A 14,287-nucleotide genomic window follows, 5' to 3' on the forward strand; every position below is an offset into this window, starting at 1 on the left:
CAGCCAGTAAACACTTCAACCCCATGAAAATGGGCTTTGAGCACAACGATGACTGGAAGGGTAACGACCTTCCTGTAATGGGTTTTTGAAGTGCTACTCACCAAGGTACCTGGGGCTCTCGGCCTGTGAGCGGCGGTCGCGCGGCTCTGGGAAGGTCAGGTTACTCCTGGAGACCACTCAGAAACGGCTCACTGGTGCCATACTGAGTTTTTCTTTTATTTGACTGCAGCTGACTGCCGGGAACCTCAGTGTAATTCTGAGAGGACGACTAACACCTAGGATTTCAATGATCAAATCTTCACTCGCAAAATTTCCCTAAAAAAGTGGGCGTGCTAATACAAAAGAAATAGATAATATTCATCTGCAAAAGACTAAGTCCTTTCCTGAGTGTTACTCAATGGGTTAGGACGTTGTGCCTTTGATCAGAAGGTCGCTGGTTCACATCCTGGAGTTGGTGGAGGGATTTTGCCGGTGGGTTCCAGACCAAGTACTGAGAAAAGAAAAAAAAAGAAACCAATGTAGGCCATGTTTCTAAATACCAAGCCTGTGCTAAAAATAGTGAATTTGGATCAAAATATCTGTCAGAATTCACCTTGGTGTCGGTGCATAGAGAGATTAATGGAATTCCATTTTTTTTAATGGTTCATTTATGGAATAGATGGGGCACAAATTAAAAGGTTGTAAATTCACGGATTCCCGTATAGCTGGCAAATACAAATTCTGTGTGTGGGAAACAGGGAGCTTCCTTCTTGTCCGTGATAGCGCAGGGCTATGCTGACACTAGAAGGGGACGAGAAAGCCAAATTAATTGCCATTGTACTGGCAGAGGAACAGGGAGGATGATGCCGCCAATAGTCGGCACGTTCCGCACATCGGCGCCATCCAGTGCCCACCCTGGGTCTCCGCTAACTCACAGGGCTTTTGTACGGCAACGCAAATGTAGTTATGCCTATTATCGTCATGGAAACCAGGCAGGCAGGAGTACAAAGGCATGGGCCCACCTCACCACGCCTGGGAGAGCTGTCCGCAGATCAGAGATTCTGCACAGAAAGTTTATGCTCCATTGTGCGGGAGATATTACGGGGCATCTCCCTCCAACTAAATAAAAACATGTGAGCGCACACGCACACACAGACACACAGGTTTGTAATTATGTCTTTGTGGGGACTATCTATTCATTTACAGTATATGGGGAAAACTCAAATCCTAACATGACACACACAAACACACACACACACAGGCATGTGCATGCACACACAAACACACACAGGCACGTGCATGCACACACAAACATACACACAGGCACGTGCATGCACACACAAACATACACACAGGCATGTGCATGCACACACAAACACACACACAAGCAGGTGCATGCACACACAAAGTCACACACAGGCACATGCATGCACACACAGACACAAACACACACACACGCAGCTTCCCTCCCTTTTAATGTTTTAATCAGCACTTACAAATAGACATGCTTCCCTCTGCTGGCCAAACAGGGTATGAGGGGCCCTGGGGGTGTGAGTCACTAGCCGCCCCTCCTCTCGTTTTGTCATCCCCACCCCCAGTCTCGAGCTCCCTCAGTATGTGTCTGACGATCTTCAAAGTCCCAAAAAAGCCCATTCAATACATGGAAGATGACCAAGATCTCCCATCTCTGTGTCAACATCTGAAAAGTGAGTCAACAATCCCTCAAAGAACAGATAAATAAAGCTTAATCCAGCCACATTTGGTCCATAAGGTACCACTTATGTCATTTTCTGATCACAACTTCATCACAGCATTTATTCCAGATGCTTATGACAAAGCAGGACACAGCGTCAGGTGTGAGTCTTAATGCAATCACATATTCCCTCTTCTAAGCTCTGCCCCAAACATGTTTTCTTCTGATTGGATAACGGTGAGACAGACCCCTCTGGAAATATATATGTTAAAAAGACCAGCAGTTCTGTATAATCATACTTTGGACCTTTCTTCCGTGGTTTGATTATCGTGATCCACCCACCTCTCCACCCCCTTTGCCTGCCGGATTCCCCCGGCCTTGAGAGTGTAAACCCAGCACTCAGATGAGCTGTGATGAAACCAGACCCAATCGTGTGACTGGTCAGCTCTGATTGGCCGCAGCAGTCACACGACAGTGTTGATTCCAAAGGTCCATTGGATGCTAAATTCTGATTTTTAAAATATTCGGCACAGCTTGCACACAAATTCTGGGCAATTTCAAGGGTTTTCCAATGAATTCCAGTCACTTCCAGAGCCGAGATCTCAATCCCACTTCAGCTGAGCTCGGGTCGAAACCAGCACGCTCTTCCCAGACCCGACGGCATCCTGCCGCAGGTGACGAAACACACAATGCCTCGGCCTTTGGACAAACATGGGCGCCACGGGCCACCGCGCTGTACACACCTCCTGAAGGAATCATTTGCGCCATCTGCATATGGCGGCAATTACGGACGAGGGTCCTTAAAAAGCGTCCCTGTCACACGCCGGTGCTGCTGCAGGTGACTCCGGTGACCCGCATTTTCCACGTGCTAATTGCACCGGAGCCTTTCTCCTCCGCATTTCTTCCTCCTACGCCGGCCGCTAGGAATCCCAGATTGCTAGTCAGACTCTCTCCATTTAATTGGGTTTAAAAATAATTACTTCACTTAAGGTGTTTATGGCAGAAGAACTAATTAAAATTGCCGGACCTCTCTGATACCGGCAGTATTGTTTATTCTGAAGATAATAGAAAGCACCCCCCCCCCATTATATGGACGTGTTAGGCTTGAAAAAAACAAATCTGCATAACAAAACATGGAGGGTAGGCTAAACTAACTTTGATGGCACGCTTTACACATTGTCTAACAAGCAATTCTGTTTTTTCCAGTCTCTCTTTTACAAGTGGATCACTTTAGTATAGATCACTTTGGTGCTGTTATATCAGACCTGTCATGCACTAAGAGACATTTTAATCAGGTTACTTTCCTTCCACCACAGAGCCTGGTAGGGAGAGCATCTCACAGTCCTGCCTGGATCAAAGATAATCCCAGAAAGTCACTTGTTTTCAAGTTTCAGTCAATTTTCCGTCAGACAGCTAATTACTTTTTAATTATTTAAGAAGAGACTTGATGAAGACCTAACGGACGATCGTGACCGAACGTGAGCCCGGCATGCTGCAGCCGGCCTTCTGCGCTTAGTGGAGTGTGGAGCCGTGTTACGGGGGCTTCGTGCGGACGGAGCGGGAGGGGACGTCAGCGGCATGACGGACAGGTTGATGGCTTGAATAACCGATGGGTATTGTAGTCTCCCAATGTCTGAGGAGTACGCTGAAAATTCCATTTACCGCGGTAAGTCTTAATCAATAGATTGCCAGATAGTAAAATGCTGGTATATCTCAGCACTGAATGCAAACCCCCCACAGCACTTAGAAACAGCTCTGGGGGGTTGTGGAGATGAAATTACTGCACCACAAAAACATATTCAGAAGAAACACCAGCAATTGAAATAATGGTGATCAGTGACAACAAACTCGTTTGGGAGACAGAACATCTTCTGCAGCCTGACGCGGGATGGAAACTAAAATCGGCACCTTGGTCCAAATACATTTTTGCAACTTCTCCCACATTCCCAGTTCCAACTTAAGGTTTATTTTTAATATTTTTAAGATTTTATAAGAAACTATTTTCTCTGTCAGGTTTTTTGCCTGAATTACAACACCGAAGCAAGAACTATTCAAATGCTCAAAAAAAACTTGCTTCTATGTGGAAATGTTGCTACATTGTTTTGTGATTTTGCAAGGTTAGCTATCAGTCACGTTCCCTTGTCCCCCAGGAAGTTAAGAAGCAATGCAGAGAGATAAAAACGAAGCCCTCATGCAGTTTCAGGTGCCTGTCAGCTTTGCCTTTCAGGCTGAAACGACACAGCAGGTCAATGATAAAGAGCACAGAGGACCGGAAGTTTCCGCGGTCTTTGAAACGGCCACAAAGCTGGGGATCAAGCAGCCTGCGCCGTACGGATACCGTCTCACGACCTGGGTCTCTCCCTCATTAGGGGATTCCCGCTGTCCATTAGAATTAGGTCACCGCTGCCCCCTGCCCCCAACCACCCCCACCCCCCTCCAAGAATGGAGGAGCAGCTCTGTTAGAGCTGCCAAGCTAATTAAGGAAGACCAGGTGCTTGGGGAGTAGCAGTACTCACTTGAGAAAGAGATCCAAAATTAGCCATTTAAATGCAGCTGTCAAACAAAGGGCTGGACCACATGAGGTGGCCGCTTTCACAAACGCGGCGGTCCACCTTAACTGCGCCCGGAGATTTCAACGTGGGCGCCGAAATCAGCATCGTTCCCTTCAGCGGCTGGGGAAATGCTGGATACTTCAGTAATAATTCTCAGGTATGGACATGCCGTTTAAGGATTTTCTGGGCCATACGAACATCAGTGGGCCGATAAATAAATGTCAAAAATTGATTTTCTTGTGTAAAAAAAAAAAAAAAGTTCAGCAATAAAGTGAACCATCCATCCATCCATCCATCTTCCATATCTGTTTATCCAGTACGGAGTCATGGCAAGTATGACACGTATCCCAGAATACACAGGGAAAAGGCCAATAGCCACCCTGAATGGGATGCCAGTCTATAGCAGAGCACACACACACACACACACACACACACACACACACAAAAATGGTTAAGTCAGAAACACCATTTCTGCTAACCTCAAGTTTTTGAACCATGGGAAGAAGCTGAAAATTCTTAACATAAAATGGGCAGTATAGTTTGAATAGTACGCTATAGCTTTAAGACATCAAAACCTTAATAATGACTGTAATAAGAGGCCAGGCATATAAAAAGTGTGGAAGAAGGAGAGTATGATTGTCGGACATCAATTTCTTTGCGAGGGCATCCGCTTTATTGTCAGGCTGCGGAGGAACAGGGAATTCCATTAAAGCGTGACGCGATGCGACATTCATCACCGGCTCTGTCACGTCGGCCGCTCGCCGACACGCGAATAACTCACTCGCTGACTCCTGCCTATGTGCGGACGCCATTCTGATGCGGCCGCCTTCCCGAGACTCCTGAGCTGCCCATGGTCCAGGCGGACTCGGTGCTGGTATCCAGCATGGAGAGCTGGTCCAGAGAGCTCGTTCCGGGGGCATCCGTCACCTCCGAATTTACACCTCGCACACTCTGTGATCCACCTCACTTTCTTGAGTGCCCACTAATTAATCACTCTTTTCTTACGTGCTTCGAAAGAGAAAGAAATGGGACTCATTTTCTGCCATTTATTCATGCAGTTGTGGGTGCCGGAAACATTAAACGAGGGAAATGTTAATTACGTCGATCCTTTGGCTGCTTTTCAGCAAATATCTGATGTCTTTTCAGCTTGTGGGCCATTGAAAGGAACCATATGGTGACAATAAACATTATAATTTGAACAAATTCATGATTTTTTCAATAATGAACTAGTAACATTTTTCATTTTTATTTAAATACCCTTAATTTAAATGATGATTAGTTAATTTAGTCCTGTATTATTAGACCTTGGTTACTGCATTGCCAGTTGTGTGGTGACTTGGTGGGTAGTGCTGTCACCTTATACCTCCAAGGTTGGGGGTTCGAATGTCTCCCCCCATGGTGAATGTGTGTGTCCTGTGATGAACTAGCATTATGTGTAGTGGGGGTGGGTTTCAGGGCTGACCTCTCAAGTGGCCAATAACAGTGGGTCCCGCAGGGCTGGAGCTGAGAACTGCTGCTTTATTATTGGCTGATTGAGAGGTCATCCCAAAATGGACACCCCCACACCGGTTCCCCAAGGATCAGGTCCCTCACCCCTGATGTACAGGTTGTGCCCCTGCCTAGAATAAGCCCCCATGGCCTTACAATGCTTCTGTGACCCTCTCTGGGAGAAGCTGTCTATAAATGGATGGATGAACACCCAGCAGAAACTTCTAATCCTGGTACATTTATCAGTTCTGCACAGGGCTTTGGTGTGTGTGTGTGTGTGTGTGTGGAGTGAAGGCCTTCATCCTCAGGTAGAAACGGCAAGGACCCCAAAGACGTGGCACAGCCCAGTCAGTCAGATGAAGGATGACTGGCCTCACACTATTTTTCATTTGTACTGCAGCCACGCCCGACGTGACGCGAATCTATTCCGGCAAGCTGAGCCGTCCGGCTTCTGGAAGCCGGCAGAAACGATGACGTGGAAGGTAGGATCATCGACCATCCCCGGCACCTCCCCGCGGGGACCGATCGGCCGCTATCCTTATGCGTCCTTCTGAGTTCAACAACAGGACTCCCATCTGCTGTCACCACCCTGCCACCCCAGTCCCCGGCATCCCCATATCCGGGCCTCAACTGGATCGACAGCCAATATGACCTGGCAGATCCGTGGTGCACATTCCACTTAGCGCGTCCATCCGCACGTGTGTGTTTTTCTCTCTTCCTCTCAGTGATATTTCCTGTCACAGAACAAAGCTTTTGGAGGCTATCGATTGTGCGCTTCTCACACTCAGAGGCGTGCAAGTTTTATAGCCATGACTGTGCAGGAAAGATCCATTTATTTAATAAGACACAGCACAGCTGAGCCCAATCAATGCCTTTGGAAACAATTCTTGGCAAAATTAAGGGAACTGAGTAGACGGGCCTGGAACTCGACGCACATTTTACGGCGAAACTAAAACACCGCTTCGTCTTTAGGTAACGATTAACACGCGTGAGCACCCTAGAGAGGCGTGTCGCATGTGGGATGCTATATTGCGTCAGCTGAAGTGGCCCTGCAGTCCCTCCCTCTAGCCTAGGATGTATGGAGCAACTGGCCCAAGGGTTTGAGAGGCCTTACATGGTTGGACACAACGGCAGAAGCACAATTTGAGGATCAGCCACCAACGTGGAGCCCAAGGGAAGAAAGTCCTTCTTTTAGAAGATGCCAGCTGCAGATTTTTGATGAGCACCATAGACACAAATAGTTTGCCGCTAGTTCGAGAGCAACGTTGGCAGAGGTAATTAAATAGTAAGGGGGGTAGGGTTAGGGGATGACAGGTGAGGGCCGTGTGATTCAAACTGCTGAAAGCCGATTACCCATAATGCTTTGATTGCTTGGCACCCCCACTGTGGCCGCATAGAGAGGGGGGGAAGACCATAATCTTAAAAATGCACCAGCCCAGCTGGAGCCAGACGCAGGAATGTGGGGTTTTAACTGACCCGCGGCGTGTCAGTGACCAGCAGGAGAGGAGGACACGCATGCACACACACATACAGTCACACGCGCACATACATGCACACACACATACACTCACACGCGCACATACATGCACACACACATACACTCACACGCGCACATACATGCACACACACATACACTCACACGCGCACATACATGCACACACACATACACTCACACGCGCACATACATGCACACACACATACACTCACACACGTGCATGCAATCATATTCGCTCACAGAAATAATCAGCACCTGGGATACAGCGCAACTGAACACCTTTGGTCGGGGAGAGTGAGAGATTAAGCAAAACATTTTTGTTGTGGTGGGCGAACAAATATGAGTCCATTACTTTGCAATTTATTCCTGTTTGAATAGGCACTAATTAGGATGTAGGGTAATATGTCAATCCAGTCACATATAGTCGGTTTCATGGTGACAGTTTTGAAACATGCAACAGTGTCATTGCAAAGAAGCCTTTTGAAATACAACAGGTTCCTATTTTACAATATATATTTCTCTTGGGGGCTTCAAATCAGACAGACACAATTCTTTGGGAGACAAAAAGAAAGGTTTGGTTTTGACTTGGCATAAATATAAAATAATTTACGCCCGCGATAATTTTCCGGCAGGTTAAACAACATTTTCTATCGTAAGTATTGGGAGGGTAAACAGATACCTGTGCAGGCCTCTGACATGGCAGATGAGGGTTATGTGTCTGCAAAGCGTTTGTTTACACAGGGAGATGAAAGTCATGTTGCACAGCAGTTAAACGTGGCTGCAAATGGGAAAAAAAAAGTTTATTCTCAAAATCAAATTTCCGAAGTGCAGCGCGGGCGGAGCCTGGACAGGGTAAGACCTCCTGTTACACAGAGCTCCTGACCCCTGGTTATCGTGACAGGAAATGGCAATTGTCTGATATTTGGCCACGCGAAATAACAGACACCGGTAAATCCATTCTGTAGGTGACCCACAAACAAGCTTCCGTCACCCCCTCCTACCCCCCCACCCACCACCCCACCACCATGCTGTCGCCATGACACTCATGAGCGGGAATTACATTCACGACAGGACAGATGGTAAAATTCGTTCTCTCCCCCCCTTCTCCTCACCTCAGATGCTGGTGGGCTATCGCGGGTTTCCATATGTAAGGTAATTATGTTCGCCGGGGGACAGGATAATTACTGCCGACGCTGGTTTTGCCTCGAGATGGGTCGCGGTCGTATTCCGCACGAGAGAACGGGTGGGGATGGCGGGGTAGGTGAAGGGAGATCTGTCGGCAGCCAGTGATGACAGCCCCCGTGTTTTAATTGGCTGAGCCTTCCCACTGGATACGTCTTTAATGAAGAGCCCCATAAACTCATTCCCCTAAAACTGTGGAAGTCGGAAGCTCTACCATTGTGGCTCCTGAAAATTTGAGGAGAATCACTGAGTCAACCATAACAGGAAGATGTTTGAAAGCTGTGGGATGCCAAAGACATTTTAATGGATCAAAAGCGAGAAAGATGGAAGACTTATGGATCTGCTAATAACTGACAATGGGGACTAATTATGACACCGGAAGACTGTGTACATGGACAGTACCTAATACAGTACCTAATACAGTACCTAATAGTAATAGAAACTATTTGTAGCTCCTAAAATTCTCTGAACATCTGTTAAACTGTTAAAAAATATGCATAAAAATGTAATAAATATACAATATGGCAACATAAGCGTGCATGATGCCAGTCAAGGATGCCAGCTTGGTCCAAGAACATGATGTTGGGAATGGTTGAGTAGTTGTCTATCCTTCTGGAAGCCTCCATGGTCTGATACGGATGGGGGTATTTCAGGTCACGCTCGACACACGACAGAAAAGTCCCTCCGCCTTGGGCCTTGTTTTTCTTCAGCTACCCCATCGCAGTATGTCAGCTTGTCACTGACCAATTAATGCAACCATTTAAATTCCGCCCTAAGAGGTTTATTGCGTCGTCACACCCCCACTCTGGGGGACCGTGTCTGTAACACGCCGAGGGGTTGGAGATTTATACTCCTGAGGCAGCCTATTGTCCCCTCATATAAATTCCAGACATATTGTGTGTGTTTATGTGGGGAGGGGGGGCGGGTTAAATTGCCTCATCATATCCACTTGTCTGACATAACTAATGGTCAGCAAATACAGACTGTAAACAAGTCATCCTGGTTCCCGATGTCGAAGCTTGTTACCCTCTGTTATCGACAGCCAGCAGTCGGAGTGATGCCGCACATGATATGACCTGGCAAACACCACTACAGACCAGGCAGGGCTCAGTTTGGGCACCAGTCACCCAACTGGTACAGGGTGTGTCTCTGGAACCTTTTGCACAGTATGTAAGAAATCAACTTTTAGCAAAACTGAAGGGGATGTCATCTTGTCCAAGGGGAACTCCAGTTGTGTCCTTTGCCAGGGACAAGCTCCAGACCTTCTTATGACCCTGTGCAGGATAAGAGATTAGTTGGATAGATGGATGGATGGATGGAAAAGAGGTGTCATGTTGGCTCAATGGGTAACTCAGGATTTCCATGGATTGGAGTTTGATTTCCGCTCCTAGTGTGCAAAGCCTTCAAAACACATGTGGTTAGGTTGGACAACTCAAAATTTGTCTTCGTTTGCATATGTGTGCCCTTCAATGGACTGGCATCCCATTCCAGGTGACCCCTTGCCTTATGCCCCATACTGCCAGATTAACACGTTGACCCAGTACTGGACAACTGGTTTGGAAGATGGATAGGAAATGAACCCTGGGAGCATACAGGAGGATAGCATCGCCCAACACGGCAGCGCCGACAGACACGGCCAGGCGGGGGCGGCCCGGGTCGGCCGCGCTGTCAGGTGTCAGCGTTAAAATGCGATGTATGCTTCCCGTGAGGCATCACGGTGGTTTCAGGTGCGCCTGAGAGACGGCGTTGGGTGCCTCGACAGCGTCACGGACTCAACCAATAATTTAAAGAGGCTGGAGCTGTCTCTTTACCTGGTGACAGCCAGATGTGTGCGGGGGGGGGGGGGAGATATATATATATATATATATATATTATGAACTTGTCAGTCAGATCAGCATAACTGGGGTAGGGGTGATGTCTAAACTACAGGACAGACACCACAAACACAGAGGCTTGATTCAGTCAAACATCAGCTGGGGGCTCTCTTCAGGCCGAATGGAAGCCTTATTTATCATTTAATCCCAAGAAGAGGTTAGAAAAGGAGTGTGGGGAGCTGAGAAACGTGCTTCCAAATTTTATGGGGCCACAAAGGTCATATGTCCTTCCAGGAGCCATGGAGCTGGGAGTTTTCTCCATTGCCTGCAGCATTTAGGGCACAAGAGCAACAATTCTGGGCACGATCCACTTTTCGTAAGAGATGACATTAAAAAAAAAATCCTAGATCAGATGGCAGAAGAACCAAAACGTTCATACCCATAATCCGGTTATAAATTCTGGCAGTAATTTCTGCAGTAAGAGATTTGGAGCGTATGGCCACAGCAATAGGTGAGGGAATGATGTGGCTTTTAAATAAGAACTTGGACTGTCTATTGCAGCAATATGTTGGAATAATTAACTGGTCAGTTTGAATGATTGCTATTTAAAGAGTGGAGCAGCAGGGCAGAGCAGCAGGGCAGAGCAGCGGTAAAGATTTGGACTTACGACCCGAAGGCCAGTTGGCTTTGCTGTAGCTGCCGTAAGTGAGAAGCTTAACCTGGGCCGTTCCTGTAGGATTAGCGGCTGAGTTAAAGGTTAAAGGGAGGCGGCAGTCGCTTCGGATGAAAGCCGCGAGCGCCTCGGTTTAAAGGGAACCTCAGCGTCGTCGCTGGCAGCGGCTTATTGACTTTGATGCCAAAGCCAGGAAGATCTCGCTATCCTCTGGCCGAGAGCGAATTAGCGAATGGTGGGAAGCGACTCCACTGCCTCGCACTCCGTGTCACACTTAGTGTCACACTCTGTCTCTAGCTCCACCTCCCCTAGTGCAGTGAATAAAAGTACTGGGAGAGGCTGGGGGGGGAGGGGGAACTGGGCCAGTTTTCTCCAGTGAATATTGCACGGTTCCCCTCCCCTTCTCTCACACACATCCCCCATCATGTGACCTCTCTGAAGATGCAGCTGTCACAACTCTTGGAGAGGCTCTGCAGTAAATTCCACGGAGCAAATCGAGAGGCGTTTAAGTATCCCTGTAGGAGGCAATAAAACAGCCGATGTAATAATATGTGAGGTATTATATACAGTAAGTCAGCCCTGCTCACCACACAGGGCGCTAATACTCTCCCCTGATTGCCCCAGCTGACAGAATGGCTTCCCATCAACTCTTAAAGACCACATCCCTCAGCATGCTTTCCTAAATGAGATTTTGATAGGGTAGCATCGCTTGCTGGCTCACTCGGGTTCGAAGGAGCTGTATGTGGACAGTTTTACGGAAAACGTAGACCTACCAAGCCATTTTTGTCCCCATGTGTGCGGCGCAGGGCCAGGTGTGTGTACATCACTCCCCATGGTAACTACGCGTGAAACCTGAGCAGGAAGAAGCCCAGCGGGGCATTTGCACGGGGTCCTGGGGAGATGGCTTGTTCTTCCTCTGCGGGAAGGACGTGTTAATCAAAGGGGTCTCGCATTAGCGCCTCCCCCAGGAGGGTCATCCAGCGGGGCGTCTTATTGGACACGCTGCTGGGGAGACAGACTTGCCACGGGGCGGGGGCGGGGACTAGGATCACACCTCCCAAAAGAGCCCAGGAGACAGCAGGCAATGCCGCCACCAAACTGTGAGCAAACTGTGAGCAAACTGGTCGCTGTAGACCCAGAAGGAGGGACCTGATCCTTATTCCATCAGTAAAACATGCAATAATAAATTAGCAAATTTAATTTAACTTTTAATGTAATGCAAAATAACACTAGTAATATTCCCCATGACCCTAACCCAATAAAGCAGCAAGACAATGCAAGAATGTATGGATAAGGACAGTAATATCACTAATTAGTGTAAATTGTATGCAAATAGGCAACCCTTGCACTGGAGAACTGGATGCAGTAAGACTCAGCAGTGGTGCCACTGCGACTGCATATTGATCTGCGGCCTTCGGCTCGACACCTTTATCTGCAAATTGCAATCCGGAGTACGCAGCTCAAGCAGAACAGCGCTAGCAGCGGAGGCGTTCTGGGGTGCTGCAATCCGCCGCCAATCCGTATCTATGAAGGGATCCGTCCACTCCACTGCCGGATGTGGGAGTCCGGCCACGATTACATCTGCATCGCTCTGAGGTACAAAGGAGGGATTCGCACATGCAGAATGCAGCTTTTCCTGTTTAACCCCCAGTAGGCCGTGGCGCAGGGCGCCTTTCCTGCGTCCCGTTAATCCGACGGAGGTGGGCGAGTCGTTTCCATTCTCAGCCCGCAGATAGATTACGATCGCGTGACAGCGAGAGGCCTCTTACTGGCCGTCTCCGTTCAAGACTCTGTTTCCTTTGAGGCCGGTAAGTAATCAAGCCTCGGAGAGTATTATAAGAAAGGTCCGCTAATTAAAAGTCTACAGCTGAAAATGAGTCGACCTTTTCAGGCTGGCGCTGGGGCCCATATCCAGGCAGGATGCATTGGTACCCAAAGTCCTTATCTCTGAAGAGAGTGATTACAAGATTAAGATGACGGATATTAACTTTTGGCGCCATTCGAGACTGATGCATGAGGGGAAAAGCAAGAAACAAACCAAAAATCATTTGGGAAAAACACTGATCTGCAAAATCTACAAATGATCTTAAGGGGATTTAAATGTTTCAGTAACTCCCCCCAAACTGGAAATATTCTGTTTAAATGTTACAAAGCTCCATTCCTAAGCTAGTTGTTCTTGAATGCTACTTCTTAATATTTCCTAATACAATATAAATATACTATTCTGCAAAAGATAGCTGAGGGTTTAAACATTCAAATCTGTTCTGTTTGTTGAAGGACTCAGAGACGGTTAGCAAGCGTAGCTTCCCGTTAACAGCAAAGCTTGCGGGCGACGGAAACGGTAGCTGACCACCGGCGAGCTGGACCGTTTAAAAGGGCACCGTAGAAGTCGGTCCCATGTCACCAATCAGGCCCAAGGAAACACTCAATGCAAGGCTGCTCTATGGAGATCTGCACCATATGCTCTTTAGTCACATTTAAATGTCAAAGGTCACACTCTCTGCACTCATTCTGCATTGGCTACATGAGTCCTGAGGTACACCATAAATCAAAACAGGTGCAGTAAATTCAGGGCCCAAGAACAACAGCAAGACAGAATCATCCCTTACAGCTCGCACCCATAAATAACCCCGCTGGGCATGACATCACTGAAGAGGTAAGTCTGGCTCTAACCGGGTGACGTGGACAGAATCCTCATTACTGCTTTCAAGGTGGTGAACTGCACCGTAAAATACTGCCTGCTATGGGCAGTTTGGTCTAAATTAAAGCCTTTCTGATAATACTACACAGGCAAGGGAACTAAATTATTAGTAATAAAAAAACAATTATCATTGGTCTTATACTGGCTGATAATAGTCACATAATTGTGCTTAAATATTCCACAATGTTGTATGCAGGGGTGCGGTAAGGCGGGGGGAGGATTCCAAGAGCCCCTGGACCCTAAAAATTTGGAAGATAATTGGACTGATCAGGGTTGGGGGCCCAATATCTAGCAGCACCCCCGATTGTATGACATACGTATTTTAACAAATGACCTAATATGGTATCTGTGACTCTCAGGTCGATAGGCGATTCTTAAAATGGATGGATATGCAATAGGAAGTCAGTCAACAACAATTTTCAACACCTCCGGTGTAAAATATGACAATATTGCATTGCAGATTGATTTTCCCACCCTCCCATATCGAAAACGTCAATCGACAGGAATTTATTGCGCCCCTGAATACATTTCTGGCACGAGTTCCGCGTGAGCATTCCTACATTTATGTATAGATCTGAATAGCAAATGTGATCCACGCCTGGAGCCCTTCAGTCAGGGGAGCGGACGGAAGCAGCTGCTTTAGCTGCAGGTCTGGAGTTTAATTTCCCCAAAGGTTTTATTAGCCGCACAGAATTCGGATCAGTGGCGGC

At 47.5% G+C, this 14,287-nt stretch overlaps 1 long non-coding RNA gene across 2 annotated transcripts in view; it reads left to right on the top strand.

Moving 5' to 3' along the window:
* LOC111858471 (uncharacterized) overlaps positions 1-14,287 on the top strand; it is an 82,227-nt gene that overhangs the window by 38,553 nt on the left and 29,387 nt on the right. For both annotated transcript variants that reach the window (XR_002841590.2, XR_002841591.2), the window contains exon 3: positions 6,113-6,194. This is a non-coding gene — a long non-coding RNA (uncharacterized lncRNA). The remainder of the gene's footprint in view (positions 1-6,112; positions 6,195-14,287) is intronic.

This window comes from Paramormyrops kingsleyae, chromosome 21, assembly GCF_048594095.1.
Source record: "Paramormyrops kingsleyae isolate MSU_618 chromosome 21, PKINGS_0.4, whole genome shotgun sequence".
NCBI lineage: Eukaryota > Metazoa > Chordata > Actinopteri > Osteoglossiformes > Mormyridae > Paramormyrops > Paramormyrops kingsleyae.